Source organism: Bombus huntii, unplaced genomic scaffold, assembly GCF_024542735.1.
Source record: "Bombus huntii isolate Logan2020A unplaced genomic scaffold, iyBomHunt1.1 ctg00000066.1, whole genome shotgun sequence".
Taxonomy (NCBI): Eukaryota; Metazoa; Arthropoda; class Insecta; order Hymenoptera; family Apidae; genus Bombus; species Bombus huntii.
Genome location: NW_026099325.1, coordinates 793,865 through 813,834, shown reverse-complemented (window position 1 = coordinate 813,834; position 19,970 = coordinate 793,865). Strand labels below are relative to the sequence as shown.

At 35.9% G+C, this 19,970-nt stretch overlaps 4 long non-coding RNA genes across 6 annotated transcripts in view; all 4 read right to left on the bottom strand.

The window, feature by feature from the left end:
* Window positions 1-19,970, bottom strand: part of LOC126876143 (uncharacterized) — a 41,904-nt gene that overhangs the window by 8,492 nt on the left and 13,442 nt on the right. Inside the window, exons 3-4 of one of the 3 annotated variants that reach the window (XR_007693949.1) lie at window positions 17,535-18,104; window positions 4,751-5,013 (exon numbers count right to left, since the gene is read on the bottom strand). This is a non-coding gene — a long non-coding RNA (uncharacterized LOC126876143). Of the gene's footprint in view, window positions 1-4,750; window positions 5,014-11,174; window positions 11,274-17,534; window positions 18,105-19,970 lie in introns of those variants that run through there. The other 2 variants (XR_007693948.1, XR_007693950.1) reach the window with 2 other exon arrangements.
* LOC126876149 (uncharacterized) lies at window positions 560-2,307 on the bottom strand. Its single transcript, XR_007693955.1, has 2 exons — window positions 1,648-2,307; window positions 560-982 (listed from the first exon to the last, which is right to left on the bottom strand). It is a non-coding gene; the product is annotated as an uncharacterized LOC126876149 (long non-coding RNA).
* Window positions 6,820-8,567, bottom strand: LOC126876148 (uncharacterized). The gene is made up of 2 exons (XR_007693954.1): window positions 7,908-8,567; window positions 6,820-7,242 (listed from the first exon to the last, which is right to left on the bottom strand). It is a non-coding gene; the product is annotated as an uncharacterized LOC126876148 (long non-coding RNA).
* LOC126876146 (uncharacterized) lies at window positions 13,081-14,828 on the bottom strand. The gene is made up of 2 exons (XR_007693952.1): window positions 14,169-14,828; window positions 13,081-13,503 (listed from the first exon to the last, which is right to left on the bottom strand). It is a non-coding gene; the product is annotated as an uncharacterized LOC126876146 (long non-coding RNA).

Below are 19,970 nucleotides of genomic sequence, written 5' to 3'. Positions count from 1 at the left end.
TAGCGCTGTCTCTCCTTATTGATATTCACCGGAGGCTTGTCTTGTGTGCTTCGACAACTCCCATACAACCTGGTGGTACAAGCTATGAAAAAACTTTCCCGGACATGAGAAAACACATTTGCCCAGATAACGTACGAAAGGTATTAGAGCCCACCAAATAAGATTTGCTACAATTAGCTGTAGTTCGTCACAATAAGCCTATGAGTATCGCGCGTCAGACGATTTTCGAATTAGTTGATGCTTGGATGTTCAAGATACGGAAGTGTGGAGAGATGAGACGTTTATGTACAACTTGATCATGGTGCAACCCATTCGTCAGCCAGAAAACTTCATGCACGATTTTCTAAAAAGAAACACATTTCCCCCCTTCCTTATGCCGTACCAATCCTCTCTCGTCGCTCCTTATCTCATACACAGACAGGCCAAATAATGTTGCCGATGACGGCCAACAGCCTGGGTACATGTACGGGTCTCTTGCCTGCGACAGAATTTTGTTATGTGTAGTATGCGGGGCAGAAAAGCACTTTTGCCATTAATATGAACTAGAAGATTGCAGAAAAATTGTAAACATTTTCCAAATTTTATTAATTTCATTTCATTTCTTAAAGTCTACAAAACTGTTAATCAACATTAAGCAAATATACAAAATCTTGACGTACAGAATAGTGGAGCGAATATTAGAAACGATACTACTAAATCTACAAGCTAAAATGTACTATACAAATTTTCTTTAAAATATAAGACATGCAAAGTATATATTTCTGAAATTAAAAAATATCGGATCAAACACTCTTCGAACATACTTCGAACGCTCATTATTACGTATATTACCAAACCAATGCATACAATATAATATATAAACTAAGCCAACGAAAGGCGCAGAGACTGGAGAACATGGGGTCCCCGAGCGTGCAGTACGCTTCAGCATCGTTGCGAACACCAACTCCCTCCGCTTGTCCCAATGCCATCTCGAACGGTGAGACTGCAAACAGAAAATATCCATATATACATCAAGATAGTAATGCAATTTCTATTCTTGCAGCACCGACGTAATACGCGGTGCTCCGTAATCGCTCGAGATTCCATATAGTTGTTGAAATTTCTACGCATTTGGTAGATAAAACGTTGCGAGAAATCCTCTTGTCACAGTTAGGTCTTCCAAACCTGATCGCTTGCATTTTTCCCGCTACTTCAGCGTTGCAACGTTATTTTTATTTCTGCCAACTTAGACACGACATCGTCTGAACTGCCCAATTCAGGACACGATGGCTCCTCCCGGGGATTCTGTTGAGACGATCCCGGATTTTCCGTGTCCTCACCATTGTAGAGCTCATAATTTGTATAATTTACCTTCTTCTTCAAGCATTGTTTTTTAAATTTCTGCCATTTTGAAGCTGCTGATAATCGCCGGATGCGTAAATCATTTTTAGCTTTGGAAAGAGCGCACGTCAGCATTGCTTCAATCCGTAAATCGCGTCTGCGCTTTCGGCGACACTTTGATCTTTTGCGGCGAACTTCGTCAATCCAAGTTAGTAACCGTTCAGTTTCTGGCTTGTCGGCGTTAGTTTTCGAAAGTCCCTTCTTTGTCCTCGCCATGCTTTCTCAATTATTTCACCTAATTATTGAGTAAGTAAAAAGTATACCAACCTGTATCCGGCTCCTGTTTGTTGTAGAACAATACAGAAGAGATTCACACAACTGCACACAAAGGATTTGAAACCACCGAGCAAAACACCCTCCTCACAGCACAGTCGTAAGATGACTAAGGGAAGTCTACGCTGCGCGTCTGAAGTCCGCTGTCTATACCCCCTCCTCTGTCTTTATGACGTAGTCTTACGCGCGAAAATGGAAACTAGTTCCGTGTAAAATCTTACGTTGGCCTTACATTCTCAGAAATTTTGAAAAATTCTTTAATCCAATTAATTTTTAAATATATGTGCGACAATTTTAATGCTAAATTTTATATATTTTGTACATTATATTAAAATTCTTCATTTACAGGAAATAATCAATAGCGTATGAAGGTGTACTGCACGTATTATTTGGCACGTACATTAATGTTGATGCAAGAATAATTATTCCAATGATTTTAGGTTACACACATAATAGATAAAGTAGGCTGTAGACTATGAAATTCGTATGAAATAAGCAGAGAATAGTAACTAAATAAATGTATATGTATATCGAACATAAATCTTGTAAAAATAATATATTAAATTACATTCAAATCAAATATATAAACAAGATCTGTTGACTTTTAATTATTTTTTTGAAGCACTAGTATCAAATAAAATTGCGTCATATAAAAATGTCATCCCGAAACACAGTTTAACGTGATACAATTGTATTACTTTAATTTAAGCAGAAAATATCTAATCATATTTAACAATTTTGAAAAACATACCTCTACTAAACTATCATTATCTTTTCCTATACCATCGGCAAGGCCCTGAACAGCAAGCAGTTCAGCGGTTGTTAAATAACTAGCCAATTGTTCTCGAACTACATTTACTTCTCCCTGATACATAAAATCAACCAATGCAGCCTAATCATCGAATTTTACATTATTATTATATATTATAACAGGATGCTGACATGGATTTTCGTAAAATAGAATAAGTATCATTTACAAAATATATGTTAACAGTAACAAATTATTAAATTCTTAATTTCACTTTACCTTAAATAAATCTCTAAAATATGTACTACATGCAGATAATAGCAGTTTGTCTGCTCTTATTCCTTTTTCCTTCGCAGCTTAAATTTACATCAACGAGATCTTCTTCGGTTCTCAGCGTATCAAAAGCACAAGTAATATGTTTTAAGTAATTATTCCACCTAAGAGAAAACTGTTTAATCCGTAAAACAATTATATTAAATTTGCAATTTTCAATCTGAAAAACATTTGACTTCAATGAGTATATTTTGATTTTTACCTGCCGGAAAACTGATGGAACAAAAATTTGTTACAACTATCATGTACTTATGTAATTAAAACAAGACAAAGCTTTTATAAATATAAAAATTGTCATAAATATTTTGACGCAACGCATTTGAACATTTTATGACTCATTGTATTAACACCACATTATTTCTTTTTTTGCGAGTATAATAAAAGCAATAATATTTAAACAATACATACTTGTTTAGATGCCTTTCGCAATATGACTTTCCCATAGAGCAGGTGGCTTATTACAAAATTCACGTCATAAATGTAATTTTCTTCAACTTCCAAAGCAAAAGTTATAAGTGTCCACCCAGGAATACCCAACATTTTGAAACACTTAAATAATACAAATTTCATATTTGGGTATTACATATTTCTAACAATTGAACACTACCATGCTTACCATGCTTTCATTAGCATGCTTAAAATGACTTTATATTGAAATTATTTGTATGGTATGCCCATTTCCTTATCACCCTTTATTTTTCTTTCTCCTTCTGCAGAAGAGTTAAGACTATTTGTATCCTCCCTATATTTGTCTATTATACATCCTACATACTTTCGCAAATAACAAAAAATAGCAAGGTCAGATATAGCTTCAATGTATACGGTCATCACAATGAAATGTGAATTACCTTCGGCAGATCTAAAATATTAAACGTGAAACGATGATCTTAATTTGGAATAGATTATAGATACACAATCTGTTCGTTTTTTCCTTTCTTAGCAATGATCTGTTCCATTGTCAAACAAGTATTTCACTCCGTAGCCGGATGAAATGCAAATTTATATCGTATTATGCTTATCATTATACTGCAAGTACTTTGAATCACTGAAATTGCAGAACCATTTCCTGTTATTGAATGCAAAACATACAGCACGAACACGTTTTCCATTATCAAAAAACGCCATACAAATGTCTCATCCATTGTATTAAAGTGATAAGAGATAGACACAGCACCAAGCCTGCAGCTTATAATACAACAATTTGCACCAGTTTCTCAATTTTCCCCAATTATATTCAATGTTTACAATAATTATCCTTCATATAAAATTGTTACCTTTATCCAATGCATACCACCTCTCTCCCCCTCTTTAAAAATATGACCTTTTTCAACTTAATGTATCCCAAAAACGGATTTAGCAGAAAGTATACGACATATATAACGATCCAATTAGAAACTACCAGAGCATGTGTATTTTAAGCGGATCTTTAAACGTCGATTAAACGCGTTCTCTATCCAATCCTGGCTGAAACATAATTACTCGCACCCCCAGTAACCCACCTCTAAGTCATTCCAATCAACGTACCATGCAAACACGAATCCAACGCGTTCCAGGAATACAAACAACTGCCTGTAGCTGTTTAGCTGTACGCGACGAGTATAATTATTTCGGGTACTCCTCCAGTACAAAACAGACACCCAAACGACATTATTTCAACACAAAAATATTTAAAACAATAGTTATAAAAGCATGATACTTAATACCGCGCTTGACATCAGGTATAATAAAAATAAATTTCTTCAAAAAAATTTCAAGTTAAATCTTAAGCTTGTGTAATTATATCAAACTTGTTCAATTGACAATGAGCAATTTCCACCGTGTTTTGACAACTGACTCATCGCTGATGTATTTCCTCGGAATCGAAAAAGGAATGTGCATAATTTTGTCCTCCGTCAACACTCAAAATATTATCTGCATGCTATACTCAGGGATTCAATTTTATATTACGTTGCCTCATGTTCCATCACTGCTTTCCTACTATCAGTCACTTGAACGGTAATATAAACCAGTCCTTTATTTCCTATACTATTCCGCATACCATTTATCAGGAACAATACATTTTATTTGTTAATCTAACTAGATGCGAAGTTCCTCATTTGTCCTAATATCAATCAATGAATAAGTGAATTGAAATCTGTGAAAATAATGTAAAATCGGAAAATAAGGATAGAAATCTTTTCCCGATTACTTACAATTTATTAATATTAAATTGAATATACAAATATAAATTGGACAGGAAACGATATTTATTTAACGGAAACTAAATGCAATACTCGTATCTATATCAAATAACTTTACAGTTATTTGACCACTCTCGTCACAACGAATCTAACACACACACACTCTCTCTCTCTCTGACAACTCTATCAATTCTCACGACTCTACTCTTCGACGACTCGATACCTCTAACGACTCTACTCTTCGACGACTCAATTAGCTCTGATTCTCGCAACACGCACACTTTTCGACTCGCCTTGCGTAGCGAAACCGTCCTTCTTCTAACGTTGTCTATTGTTTCCCTCATACCTATGTAAGAACTACCAACTACGTGCCTTTATTCACGTAGGCACTCTTGCATGTAAACGAAGTACAGAAACACGACGTACACGGTTTCTCCATTTTCAACTGATTTCTAATTCGAATTACTTTACGATATTACAATAAGTATCTAGTAATACGACTTCCGAACCTACGTAATTATTGCAATGATTGTTAAATTTCAAAGCAATTTCCTATCCATGTTAAACATATTACGTATATGTGCGTGTCTATTATTTCGATTAGTTGCTCTACTTGCGGTAGTTCGCCATTCTGGACCATCTAGACTCAACAAAGATGCATTCAATTTACTCCATACCTCAAAAAGCTCTGTAGCGGCATAAGAGTTAGAATTTGCTTCAAACCATGTTGTTGTTTTGCTTCGGAATATCGAGAGGAATTGTAAGGAATTATAAACTCCGGGGAAAACAATGGTGCCGCTACGTGTAACCGTAAAACAAGACGAATTTGTATCTTTTGACCTTCTTCTGACGATTATGACTAAACGAACGTGATCGCAAACGATTCAGTATAAACTGTGACTAAACGTCTGTATAGATATCGTTTCGCGACAAGATCTGTTTTAAATACACTAACGAGTACACATATTGGTAGTCTCATTATTCGATCCCCTACAGCTCTTATTAAGGAAGATAGAGGCCTGTGACATTATTCAGCTTGGCCAACATTGAACAGGGCATATTGATAAGCCAGAGTAACTAACATACAACCTTTTTTTTTTTTTTTTTTTTTTACGTGGAGAAATCCTCATGGACACTCCGCTGTTGCAGTAATTGCGTAACAGCAGAGTAGTGTCGGACTCTTACCGACTAAAACTCCACGATGACCACCCGACGCGTATGACAGAGGTGCTCCAGGATTCTCTTATGACTTAACTTCAGTTGCACCCCCTTCACGCGTTCTCTAGTTCTAGCCAGTCCTAATATTTCCTGACTATTGAATTGGCGTTAGGGGGGGCCATTACCCCTAGCGCTGTCTCTCCTTATTGATATTCACCGGAGGCTTGTCTTGTGTGCTTCGACAACTCCCATACAACCTGGTGGTACAAGCTATGAAAAAACTTTCCCGGACATGAGAAAACACATTTGCCCAGATAACGTACGAAAGATATTAGAGCCCACCAAATAAGATTTGCTACAATTAGCTGTAGTTCGTCACAATAAGCCTATGAGTATCGCGCGTCAGACGATTTTCGAATTAGTTGATGCTTGGATGTTCAAGATACGGAAGTGTGGAGAGATGAGACGTTTATGTACAACTTGATCATGGTGCAACCCATTCGTCAGCCAGAAAACTTCATGCACGATTTTCTAAAAAGAAACACATTTCCCCCCTTCCTTATGCCGTACCAATCCTCTCTCGTCGCTCCTTATCTCATACACAGACAGGCCAAATAATGTTGCCGATGACGGCCAACAGCCTGGGTACATGTACGGGTCTCTTGCCTGCGACAGAATTTTGTTATGTGTAGTATGCGGGGCAGAAAAGCACTTTTGCCATTAATATGAACTAGAAGATTGCAGAAAAATTGTAAACATTTTCCAAATTTTATTAATTTCATTTCATTTCTTAAAGTCTACAAAACTGTTAATCAACATTAAGCAAATATACAAAATCTTGACGTACAGAATAGTGGAGCGAATATTAGAAACGATACTACTAAATCTACAAGCTAAAATGTACTATACAAATTTTCTTTAAAATATAAGACATGCAAAGTATATATTTCTGAAATTAAAAAATATCGGATCAAACACTCTTCGAACATACTTCGAACGCTCATTATTACGTATATTACCAAACCAATGCATACAATATAATATATAAACTAAGCCAACGAAAGGCGCAGAGACTGGAGAACATGGGGTCCCCGAGCGTGCAGTACGCTTCAGCATCGTTGCGAACACCAACTCCCTCCGCTTGTCCCAATGCCATCTCGAACGGTGAGACTGCAAACAGAAAATATCCATATATACATCAAGATAGTAATGCAATTTCTATTCTTGCAGCACCGACGTAATACGCGGTGCTCCGTAATCGCTCGAGATTCCATATAGTTGTTGAAATTTCTACGCATTTGGTAGATAAAACGTTGCGAGAAATCCTCTTGTCACAGTTAGGTCTTCCAAACCTGATCGCTTGCATTTTTCCCGCTACTTCAGCGTTGCAACGTTATTTTTATTTCTGCCAACTTAGACACGACATCGTCTGAACTGCCCAATTCAGGACACGATGGCTCCTCCCGGGGATTCTGTTGAGACGATCCCGGATTTTCCGTGTCCTCACCATTGTAGAGCTCATAATTTGTATAATTTACCTTCTTCTTCAAGCATTGTTTTTTAAATTTCTGCCATTTTGAAGCTGCTGATAATCGCCGGATGCGTAAATCATTTTTAGCTTTGGAAAGAGCGCACGTCAGCATTGCTTCAATCCGTAAATCGCGTCTGCGCTTTCGGCGACACTTTGATCTTTTGCGGCGAACTTCGTCAATCCAAGTTAGTAACCGTTCAGTTTCTGGCTTGTCGGCGTTAGTTTTCGAAAGTCCCTTCTTTGTCCTCGCCATGCTTTCTCAATTATTTCACCTAATTATTGAGTAAGTAAAAAGTATACCAACCTGTATCCGGCTCCTGTTTGTTGTAGAACAATACAGAAGAGATTCACACAACTGCACACAAAGGATTTGAAACCACCGAGCAAAACACCCTCCTCACAGCACAGTCGTAAGATGACTAAGGGAAGTCTACGCTGCGCGTCTGAAGTCCGCTGTCTATACCCCCTCCTCTGTCTTTATGACGTAGTCTTACGCGCGAAAATGGAAACTAGTTCCGTGTAAAATCTTACGTTGGCCTTACATTCTCAGAAATTTTGAAAAATTCTTTAATCCAATTAATTTTTAAATATATGTGCGACAATTTTAATGCTAAATTTTATATATTTTGTACATTATATTAAAATTCTTCATTTACAGGAAATAATCAATAGCGTATGAAGGTGTACTGCACGTATTATTTGGCACGTACATTAATGTTGATGCAAGAATAATTATTCCAATGATTTTAGGTTACACACATAATAGATAAAGTAGGCTGTAGACTATGAAATTCGTATGAAATAAGCAGAGAATAGTAACTAAATAAATGTATATGTATATCGAACATAAATCTTGTAAAAATAATATATTAAATTACATTCAAATCAAATATATAAACAAGATCTGTTGACTTTTAATTATTTTTTTGAAGCACTAGTATCAAATAAAATTGCGTCATATAAAAATGTCATCCCGAAACACAGTTTAACGTGATACAATTGTATTACTTTAATTTAAGCAGAAAATATCTAATCATATTTAACAATTTTGAAAAACATACCTCTACTAAACTATCATTATCTTTTCCTATACCATCGGCAAGGCCCTGAACAGCAAGCAGTTCAGCGGTTGTTAAATAACTAGCCAATTGTTCTCGAACTACATTTACTTCTCCCTGATACATAAAATCAACCAATGCAGCCTAATCATCGAATTTTACATTATTATTATATATTATAACAGGATGCTGACATGGATTTTCGTAAAATAGAATAAGTATCATTTACAAAATATATGTTAACAGTAACAAATTATTAAATTCTTAATTTCACTTTACCTTAAATAAATCTCTAAAATATGTACTACATGCAGATAATAGCAGTTTGTCTGCTCTTATTCCTTTTTCCTTCGCAGCTTAAATTTACATCAACGAGATCTTCTTCGGTTCTCAGCGTATCAAAAGCACAAGTAATATGTTTTAAGTAATTATTCCACCTAAGAGAAAACTGTTTAATCCGTAAAACAATTATATTAAATTTGCAATTTTCAATCTGAAAAACATTTGACTTCAATGAGTATATTTTGATTTTTACCTGCCGGAAAACTGATGGAACAAAAATTTGTTACAACTATCATGTACTTATGTAATTAAAACAAGACAAAGCTTTTATAAATATAAAAATTGTCATAAATATTTTGACGCAACGCATTTGAACATTTTATGACTCATTGTATTAACACCACATTATTTCTTTTTTTGCGAGTATAATAAAAGCAATAATATTTAAACAATACATACTTGTTTAGATGCCTTTCGCAATATGACTTTCCCATAGAGCAGGTGGCTTATTACAAAATTCACGTCATAAATGTAATTTTCTTCAACTTCCAAAGCAAAAGTTATAAGTGTCCACCCAGGAATACCCAACATTTTGAAACACTTAAATAATACAAATTTCATATTTGGGTATTACATATTTCTAACAATTGAACACTACCATGCTTACCATGCTTTCATTAGCATGCTTAAAATGACTTTATATTGAAATTATTTGTATGGTATGCCCATTTCCTTATCACCCTTTATTTTTCTTTCTCCTTCTGCAGAAGAGTTAAGACTATTTGTATCCTCCCTATATTTGTCTATTATACATCCTACATACTTTCGCAAATAACAAAAAATAGCAAGGTCAGATATAGCTTCAATGTATACGGTCATCACAATGAAATGTGAATTACCTTCGGCAGATCTAAAATATTAAACGTGAAACGATGATCTTAATTTGGAATAGATTATAGATACACAATCTGTTCGTTTTTTCCTTTCTTAGCAATGATCTGTTCCATTGTCAAACAAGTATTTCACTCCGTAGCCGGATGAAATGCAAATTTATATCGTATTATGCTTATCATTATACTGCAAGTACTTTGAATCACTGAAATTGCAGAACCATTTCCTGTTATTGAATGCAAAACATACAGCACGAACACGTTTTCCATTATCAAAAAACGCCATACAAATGTCTCATCCATTGTATTAAAGTGATAAGAGATAGACACAGCACCAAGCCTGCAGCTTATAATACAACAATTTGCACCAGTTTCTCAATTTTCCCCAATTATATTCAATGTTTACAATAATTATCCTTCATATAAAATTGTTACCTTTATCCAATGCATACCACCTCTCTCCCCCTCTTTAAAAATATGACCTTTTTCAACTTAATGTCTCCCAAAAACGGATTTAGCAGAAAGTATACGACATATATAACGATCCAATTAGAAACTACCAGAGCATGTGTATTTTAAGCGGATCTTTAAACGTCGATTAAACGCGTTCTCTATCCAATCCTGGCTGAAACATAATTACTCGCACCCCCAGTAACCCACCTCTAAGTCATTCCAATCAACGTACCATGCAAACACGAATCCAACGCGTTCCAGGAATACAAACAACTGCCTGTAGCTGTTTAGCTGTACGCGACGAGTATAATTATTTCGGGTACTCCTCCAGTACAAAACAGACACCCAAACGACATTATTTCAACACAAAAATATTTAAAACAATAGTTATAAAAGCATGATACTTAATACCGCGCTTGACATCAGGTATAATAAAAATAAATTTCTTCAAAAAAATTTCAAGTTAAATCTTAAGCTTGTGTAATTATATCAAACTTGTTCAATTGACAATGAGCAATTTCCATCGTGTTTTGACAACTGACTCATCGCTGATGTATTTCCTCGGAATCGAAAAAGGAATGTGCATAATTTTGTCCTCCGTCAACACTCAAAATATTATCTGCATGCTATACTCAGGGATTCAATTTTATATTACGTTGCCTCATGTTCCATCACTGCTTTCCTACTATCAGTCACTTGAACGGTAATATAAACCAGTCTTTTATTTCCTATACTATTCCGCATACCATTTATCAGGAACAATACATTTTATTTGTTAATCTAACTAGATGCGAAGTTCCTCATTTGTCCTAATATCAATCAATGAATAAGTGAATTGAAATCTGTGAAAATAATGTAAAATCGGAAAATAAGGATAGAAATCTTTTCCCGATTACTTACAATTTATTAATATTAAATTGAATATACAAATATAAATTGGACAGGAAACGATATTTATTTAACGGAAACTAAATGCAATACTCGTATCTATATCAAATAACTTTACAGTTATTTGACCACTCTCGTCACAACGAATCTAACACACACACACTCTCTCTCTCTCTGACAACTCTATCAATTCTCACGACTCTACTCTTCGACGACTCGATACCTCTAACGACTCTACTCTTCGACGACTCAATTAGCTCTGATTCTCGCAACACGCACACTTTTCGACTCGCCTTGCGTAGCGAAACCGTCCTTCTTCTAACGTTGTCTATTGTTTCCCTCATACCTATGTAAGAACTACCAACTACGTGCCTTTATTCACGTAGGCACTCTTGCATGTAAACGAAGTACAGAAACACGACGTACACGGTTTCTCCATTTTCAACTGATTTCTAATTCGAATTACTTTACGATATTACAATAAGTATCTAGTAATACGACTTCCGAACCTACGTAATTATTGCAATGATTGTTAAATTTCAAAGCAATTTCCTATCCATGTTAAACATATTACGTATATGTGCGTGTCTATTATTTCGATTAGTTGCTCTACTTGCGGTAGTTCGCCATTCTGGACCATCTAGACTCAACAAAGATGCATTCAATTTACTCCATACCTCAAAAAGCTCTGTAGCGGCATAAGAGTTAGAATTTGCTTCAAACCATGTTGTTGTTTTGCTTCGGAATATCGAGAGGAATTGTAAGGAATTATAAACTCCGGGGAAAACAATGGTGCCGCTACGTGTAACCGTAAAACAAGACGAATTTGTATCTTTTGACCTTCTTCTGACGATTATGACTAAACGAACGTGATCGCAAACGATTCAGTATAAACTGTGACTAAACGTCTGTATAGATATCGTTTCGCGACAAGATCTGTTTTAAATACACTAACGAGTACACATATTGGTAGTCTCATTATTCGATCCCCTACAGCTCTTATTAAGGAAGATAGAGGCCTGTGACATTATTCAGCTTGGCCAACATTGAACAGGGCATATTGAAAAGCCAGAGTAACTAACATACAACCTTTTTTTTTTTTTTTTTTTTTTTACGTGGAGAAATCCTCATGGACACTCCGCTGTTGCAGTAATTGCGTAACAGCAGAGTAGTGTCGGACTCTTACCGACTAAAACTCCACGATGACCACCCGACGCGTATGACAGAGGTGCTCCAGGATTCTCTTATGAATTAACTTCAGTTGCACCCCCTTCACGCGTTCTCTAGTTCTAGCCAGTCCTAATATTTCCTGACTATTGAATTGGCGTTAGGGGGGGCCATTACCCCTAGCGCTGTCTCTCCTTATTGATATTCACCGGAGGCTTGTCTTGTGTGCTTCGACAACTCCCATACAACCTGGTGGTACAAGCTATGAAAAAACTTTCCCGGACATGAGAAAACACATTTGCCCAGATAACGTACGAAAGGTATTAGAGCCCACCAAATAAGATTTGCTACAATTAGCTGTAGTTCGTCACAATAAGCCTATGAGTATCGCGCGTCAGACGATTTTCGAATTAGTTGATGCTTGGATGTTCAAGATACGGAAGTGTGGAGAGATGAGACGTTTATGTACAACTTGATCATGGTGCAACCCATTCGTCAGCCAGAAAACTTCATGCACGATTTTCTAAAAAGAAACACATTTCCCCCCTTCCTTATGCCGTACCAATCCTCTCTCGTCGCTCCTTATCTCATACACAGACAGGCCAAATAATGTTGCCGATGACGGCCAACAGCCTGGGTACATGTACGGGTCTCTTGCCTGCGACAGAATTTTGTTATGTGTAGTATGCGGGGCAGAAAAGCACTTTTGCCATTAATATGAACTAGAAGATTGCAGAAAAATTGTAAACATTTTCCAAATTTTATTAATTTCATTTCATTTCTTAAAGTCTACAAAACTGTTAATCAACATTAAGCAAATATACAAAATCTTGACGTACAGAATAGTGGAGCGAATATTAGAAACGATACTACTAAATCTACAAGCTAAAATGTACTATACAAATTTTCTTTAAAATATAAGACATGCAAAGTATATATTTCTGAAATTAAAAAATATCGGATCAAACACTCTTCGAACATACTTCGAACGCTCATTATTACGTATATTACCAAACCAATGCATACAATATAATATATAAACTAAGCCAACGAAAGGCGCAGAGACTGGAGAACATGGGGTCCCCGAGCGTGCAGTACGCTTCAGCATCGTTGCGAACACCAACTCCCTCCGCTTGTCCCAATGCCATCTCGAACGGTGAGACTGCAAACAGAAAATATCCATATATACATCAAGATAGTAATGCAATTTCTATTCTTGCAGCACCGACGTAATACGCGGTGCTCCGTAATCGCTCGAGATTCCATATAGTTGTTGAAATTTCTACGCATTTGGTAGATAAAACGTTGCGAGAAATCCTCTTGTCACAGTTAGGTCTTCCAAACCTGATCGCTTGCATTTTTCCCGCTACTTCAGCGTTGCAACGTTATTTTTATTTCTGCCAACTTAGACACGACATCGTCTGAACTGCCCAATTCAGGACACGATGGCTCCTCCCGGGGATTCTGTTGAGACGATCCCGGATTTTCCGTGTCCTCACCATTGTAGAGCTCATAATTTGTATAATTTACCTTCTTCTTCAAGCATTGTTTTTTAAATTTCTGCCATTTTGAAGCTGCTGATAATCGCCGGATGCGTAAATCATTTTTAGCTTTGGAAAGAGCGCACGTCAGCATTGCTTCAATCCGTAAATCGCGTCTGCGCTTTCGGCGACACTTTGATCTTTTGCGGCGAACTTCGTCAATCCAAGTTAGTAACCGTTCAGTTTCTGGCTTGTCGGCGTTAGTTTTCGAAAGTCCCTTCTTTGTCCTCGCCATGCTTTCTCAATTATTTCACCTAATTATTGAGTAAGTAAAAAGTATACCAACCTGTATCCGGCTCCTGTTTGTTGTAGAACAATACAGAAGAGATTCACACAACTGCACACAAAGGATTTGAAACCACCGAGCAAAACACCCTCCTCACAGCACAGTCGTAAGATGACTAAGGGAAGTCTACGCTGCGCGTCTGAAGTCCGCTGTCTATACCCCCTCCTCTGTCTTTATGACGTAGTCTTACGCGCGAAAATGGAAACTAGTTCCGTGTAAAATCTTACGTTGGCCTTACATTCTCAGAAATTTTGAAAAATTCTTTAATCCAATTAATTTTTAAATATATGTGCGACAATTTTAATGCTAAATTTTATATATTTTGTACATTATATTAAAATTCTTCATTTACAGGAAATAATCAATAGCGTATGAAGGTGTACTGCACGTATTATTTGGCACGTACATTAATGTTGATGCAAGAATAATTATTCCAATGATTTTAGGTTACACACATAATAGATAAAGTAGGCTGTAGACTATGAAATTCGTATGAAATAAGCAGAGAATAGTAACTAAATAAATGTATATGTATATCGAACATAAATCTTGTAAAAATAATATATTAAATTACATTCAAATCAAATATATAAACAAGATCTGTTGACTTTTAATTATTTTTTTGAAGCACTAGTATCAAATAAAATTGCGTCATATAAAAATGTCATCCCGAAACACAGTTTAACGTGATACAATTGTATTACTTTAATTTAAGCAGAAAATATCTAATCATATTTAACAATTTTGAAAAACATACCTCTACTAAACTATCATTATCTTTTCCTATACCATCGGCAAGGCCCTGAACAGCAAGCAGTTCAGCGGTTGTTAAATAACTAGCCAATTGTTCTCGAACTACATTTACTTCTCCCTGATACATAAAATCAACCAATGCAGCCTAATCATCGAATTTTACATTATTATTATATATTATAACAGGATGCTGACATGGATTTTCGTAAAATAGAATAAGTATCATTTACAAAATATATGTTAACAGTAACAAATTATTAAATTCTTAATTTCACTTTACCTTAAATAAATCTCTAAAATATGTACTACATGCAGATAATAGCAGTTTGTCTGCTCTTATTCCTTTTTCCTTCGCAGCTTAAATTTACATCAACGAGATCTTCTTCGGTTCTCAGCGTATCAAAAGCACAAGTAATATGTTTTAAGTAATTATTCCACCTAAGAGAAAACTGTTTAATCCGTAAAACAATTATATTAAATTTGCAATTTTCAATCTGAAAAACATTTGACTTCAATGAGTATATTTTGATTTTTACCTGCCGGAAAACTGATGGAACAAAAATTTGTTACAACTATCATGTACTTATGTAATTAAAACAAGACAAAGCTTTTATAAATATAAAAATTGTCATAAATATTTTGACGCAACGCATTTGAACATTTTATGACTCATTGTATTAACACCACATTATTTCTTTTTTTGCGAGTATAATAAAAGCAATAATATTTAAACAATACATACTTGTTTAGATGCCTTTCGCAATATGACTTTCCCATAGAGCAGGTGGCTTATTACAAAATTCACGTCATAAATGTAATTTTCTTCAACTTCCAAAGCAAAAGTTATAAGTGTCCACCCAGGAATACCCAACATTTTGAAACACTTAAATAATACAAATTTCATATTTGGGTATTACATATTTCTAACAATTGAACACTACCATGCTTACCATGCTTTCATTAGCATGCTTAAAATGACTTTATATTGAAATTATTTGTATGGTATGCCCATTTCCTTATCACCCTTTATTTTTCTTTCTCCTTCTGCAGAAGAGTTAAGACTATTTGTATCCTCCCTATATTTGTCTATTATACATCCTACATACTTTCGCAAATAACAAAAAATAGCAAGGTCAGATATAGCTTCAATGTATACGGTCATCACAATGAAATGTGAATTACCTTCGGCAGATCTAAAATATTAAACGTGAAACGATGATCTTAATTTGGAATAGATTATAGATACACAATCTGTTCGTTTTTTCCTTTCTTAGCAATGATCTGTTCCATTGTCAAACAAGTATTTCACTCCGTAGCCGGATGAAATGCAAATTTATATCGTATTATGCTTATCATTATACTGCAAGTACTTTGAATCACTGAAATTGCAGAACCATTTCCTGTTATTGAATGCAAAACATACAGCACGAACACGTTTTCCATTATCAAAAAACGCCATACAAATGTCTCATCCATTGTATTAAAGTGATAAGAGATAGACACAGCACCAAGCCTGCAGCTTATAATACAACAATTTGCACCAGTTTCTCAATTTTCCCCAATTATATTCAATGTTTACAATAATTATCCTTCATATAAAATTGTTACCTTTATCCAATGCATACCACCTCTCTCCCCCTCTTTAAAAATATGACCTTTTTCAACTTAATGTCTCCCAAAAACGGATTTAGCAGAAAGTATACGACATATATAACGATCCAATTAGAAACTACCAGAGCATGTGTATTTTAAGCGGATCTTTAAACGTCGATTAAACGCGTTCTCTATCCAATCCTGGCTGAAACATAATTACTCGCACCCCCAGTAACCCACCTCTAAGTCATTCCAATCAACGTACCATGCAAACACGAATCCAACGCGTTCCAGGAATACAAACAACTGCCTGTAGCTGTTTAGCTGTACGCGACGAGTATAATTATTTCGGGTACTCCTCCAGTACAAAACAGACACCCAAACGACATTATTTCAACACAAAAATATTTAAAACAATAGTTATAAAAGCATGATACTTAATACCGCGCTTGACATCAGGTATAATAAAAATAAATTTCTTCAAAAAAATTTCAAGTTAAATCTTAAGCTTGTGTAATTATATCAAACTTGTTCAATTGACAATGAGCAATTTCCACCGTGTTTTGACAACTGACTCATCGCTGATGTATTTCCTCGGAATCGAAAAAGGAATGTGCATAATTTTGTCCTCCGTCAACACTCAAAATATTATCTGCATGCTATACTCAGGGATTCAATTTTATATTACGTTGCCTCATGTTCCATCACTGCTTTCCTACTATCAGTCACTTGAACGGTAATATAAACCAGTCTTTTATTTCCTATACTATTCCGCATACCATTTATCAGGAACAATACATTTTATTTGTTAATCTAACTAGATGCGAAGTTCCTCATTTGTCCTAATATCAATCAATGAATAAGTGAATTGAAATCTGTGAAAATAATGTAAAATCGGAAAATAAGGATAGAAATCTTTTCCCGATTACTTACAATTTATTAATATTAAATTGAATATACAAATATAAATTGGACAGGAAACGATATTTATTTAACGGAAACTAAATGCAATACTCGTACCTATATCAAATAACTTTACAGTTATTTGACCACTCTCGTCACAACGAATCTAACACACACACACTCTCTCTCTCTCTAACAACTCTATCAATTCTCACGACTCTACTCTTCGACGACTCGATACCTCTAACGACTCTACTCTTCGACGACTCAATTAGCTCTGATTCTCGCAACACGCACACTTTTCGACTTGCCTTGCGTAGCGAAACCGTCCTTCTTCTAACGTTGTCTATTGTTTCCCTCATACCTATGTAAGAACTACCAACTACGTGCCTTTATTCACGTAGGCACTCTTGCATGTAAACGAAGTACAGAAACACGACGTACACGGTTTCTCTATTTTCAACTGATTTCTAATTCGAATTACTTTACGATATTACAATAAGTATCTAGTAATACGACTTCCGAACCTACGTAATTATTGCAATGATTGTTAAATTTCAAAGCAATTTCCTATCCATGTTAAACATATTACGTATATGTGCGTGTCTATTATTTCGATTAGTTGCTCTACTTGCGGTAGTTCGCCATTCTGGACCATCTAGACTCAACAAAGATGCATTCAATTTACTCCATACCTCAAAAAGCTCTGTAGCGGCATAAGAGTTAGAATTTGCTTCAAACCATGTTGTTGTTTTGCTTCGGAATATCGAGAGGAATTGTAAGGAATTATAAACTCCGGGGAAAACAATGGTGCCGCTACGTGTAACCGTAAAACAAGACGAATTTGTATCTTTTGACCTTCTTCTGACGATTATGACTAAACGAACGTGATCGCAAACGATTCAGTATAAACTGTGACTAAACGTCTGTATAGATATCGTTTCGCGACAAGATCTGTTTTAAATACACTAACGAGTACACATATTGGTAGTCTCATTATTCGATCCCCTACAGCTCTTATTAAGGAAGATAGAGGCCTGTGACATTATTCAGCTTGGCCAACATTGAACAGGGCATATTGATAAGCCAGAGTAACTAACATACAACCTTTTTTTTTTTTTTTTTTTTTTTACGTGGAGAAATCCTCATGGACACTCCGCTGTTGCAGTAATTGCGTAACAGCAGAGTAGTGTCGGACTCTTACCGACTAAAACTCCACGATGACCACCCGACGCGTATGACAGAGGTGCTCCAGGATTCTCTTATGAATTAACTTCAGTTGCACCCCCTTCACGCGTTCTCTAGTTCTAGCCAGTCCTAATATTTCCTGACTATTGAATTGGCGTTAGGGGGGGCCATTACCCCTAGCGCTGTCTCTCCTTATTGATATTCACCGGAGGCTTGTCTTGTGTGCTTCGACAACTCCCATACAACCTGGTGGTACAAGCTATGAAAAAACTTTCCCGGACATGAGAAAACACATTTGCCCAGATAACGTACGAAAGGTATTAGAGCCCACCAAATAAGATTTGCTACAATTAGCTGTAGTTCGTCACAATAAGCCTATGAGTATCGCGCGTCAGACGATTTTCGAATTAGTTGATGCTTGGATGTTCAAGATACGGAAGTGTGGAGAGATGAGACGTTTATGTACAACTTGATCATGGTGCAACCCATTCGTCAGCCAGAAAACTTCATGCACGATTTTCTAAAAAGAAACACATTTCCCCCCTTCCTTATGCCGTACCAATCCTCTCTCGTCGCTCCTTATCTCATACACAGACAGGCCAAATAATGTTGCCGATGACGGCCAACAGCCTGGGTACATGTACGGGTCTCTTGCCTGCGACAGAATTTTGTTATGTGTAGTATGCGGGGCAGAAAAGCACTTTTGCCATTAATATGAACTAGAAGATTGCAGAAAAATTGTAAACATTTTCCAAATTTTATTAATTTCATTTCATTTCTTAAAGTCTACAAAACTGTTAATCAACATTAAGCAAATATACAAAATCTTGACGTACAGAATAATGGAGCGAATATTAGAAACGATACTACTAAATCTACAAGCTAAAATGTACTATACAAATTTTCTTTAAAATATAAGACATGCAAAGTATATATTTCTGAAGTTAAAAAATATCGGATCAAACACTCTTCGAACATACTTCGAACGCTCATTATTACGTATATTACCAAACCAATGCATACAATATAATATATAAACTAAGCCAACGAAAGGCGCAGAGACTGGAGAACATGGGGTCCCCGAGCGTGCAGTACGCTTCAGCATCGTTGCGAACACCAACTCCCTCCGCTTGTCCCAATGCCATCTCGAACGGTGAGACTGCAACCAGAAAATATCCATATATACATCAAGATAGTAATGCAATTTCTATTCTTGCAGCACCGACGTAATACGCGGTGCTCCGTAATCGCTCGAGATTCCATATAGTTGTTGAAATTTCTACGCATTTGGTAGATAAAACGTTGCGAGAAATCCTCTTGTCACAGTTAGGTCTTCCAAACCTGATCGCTTGCATTTTTCCCGCT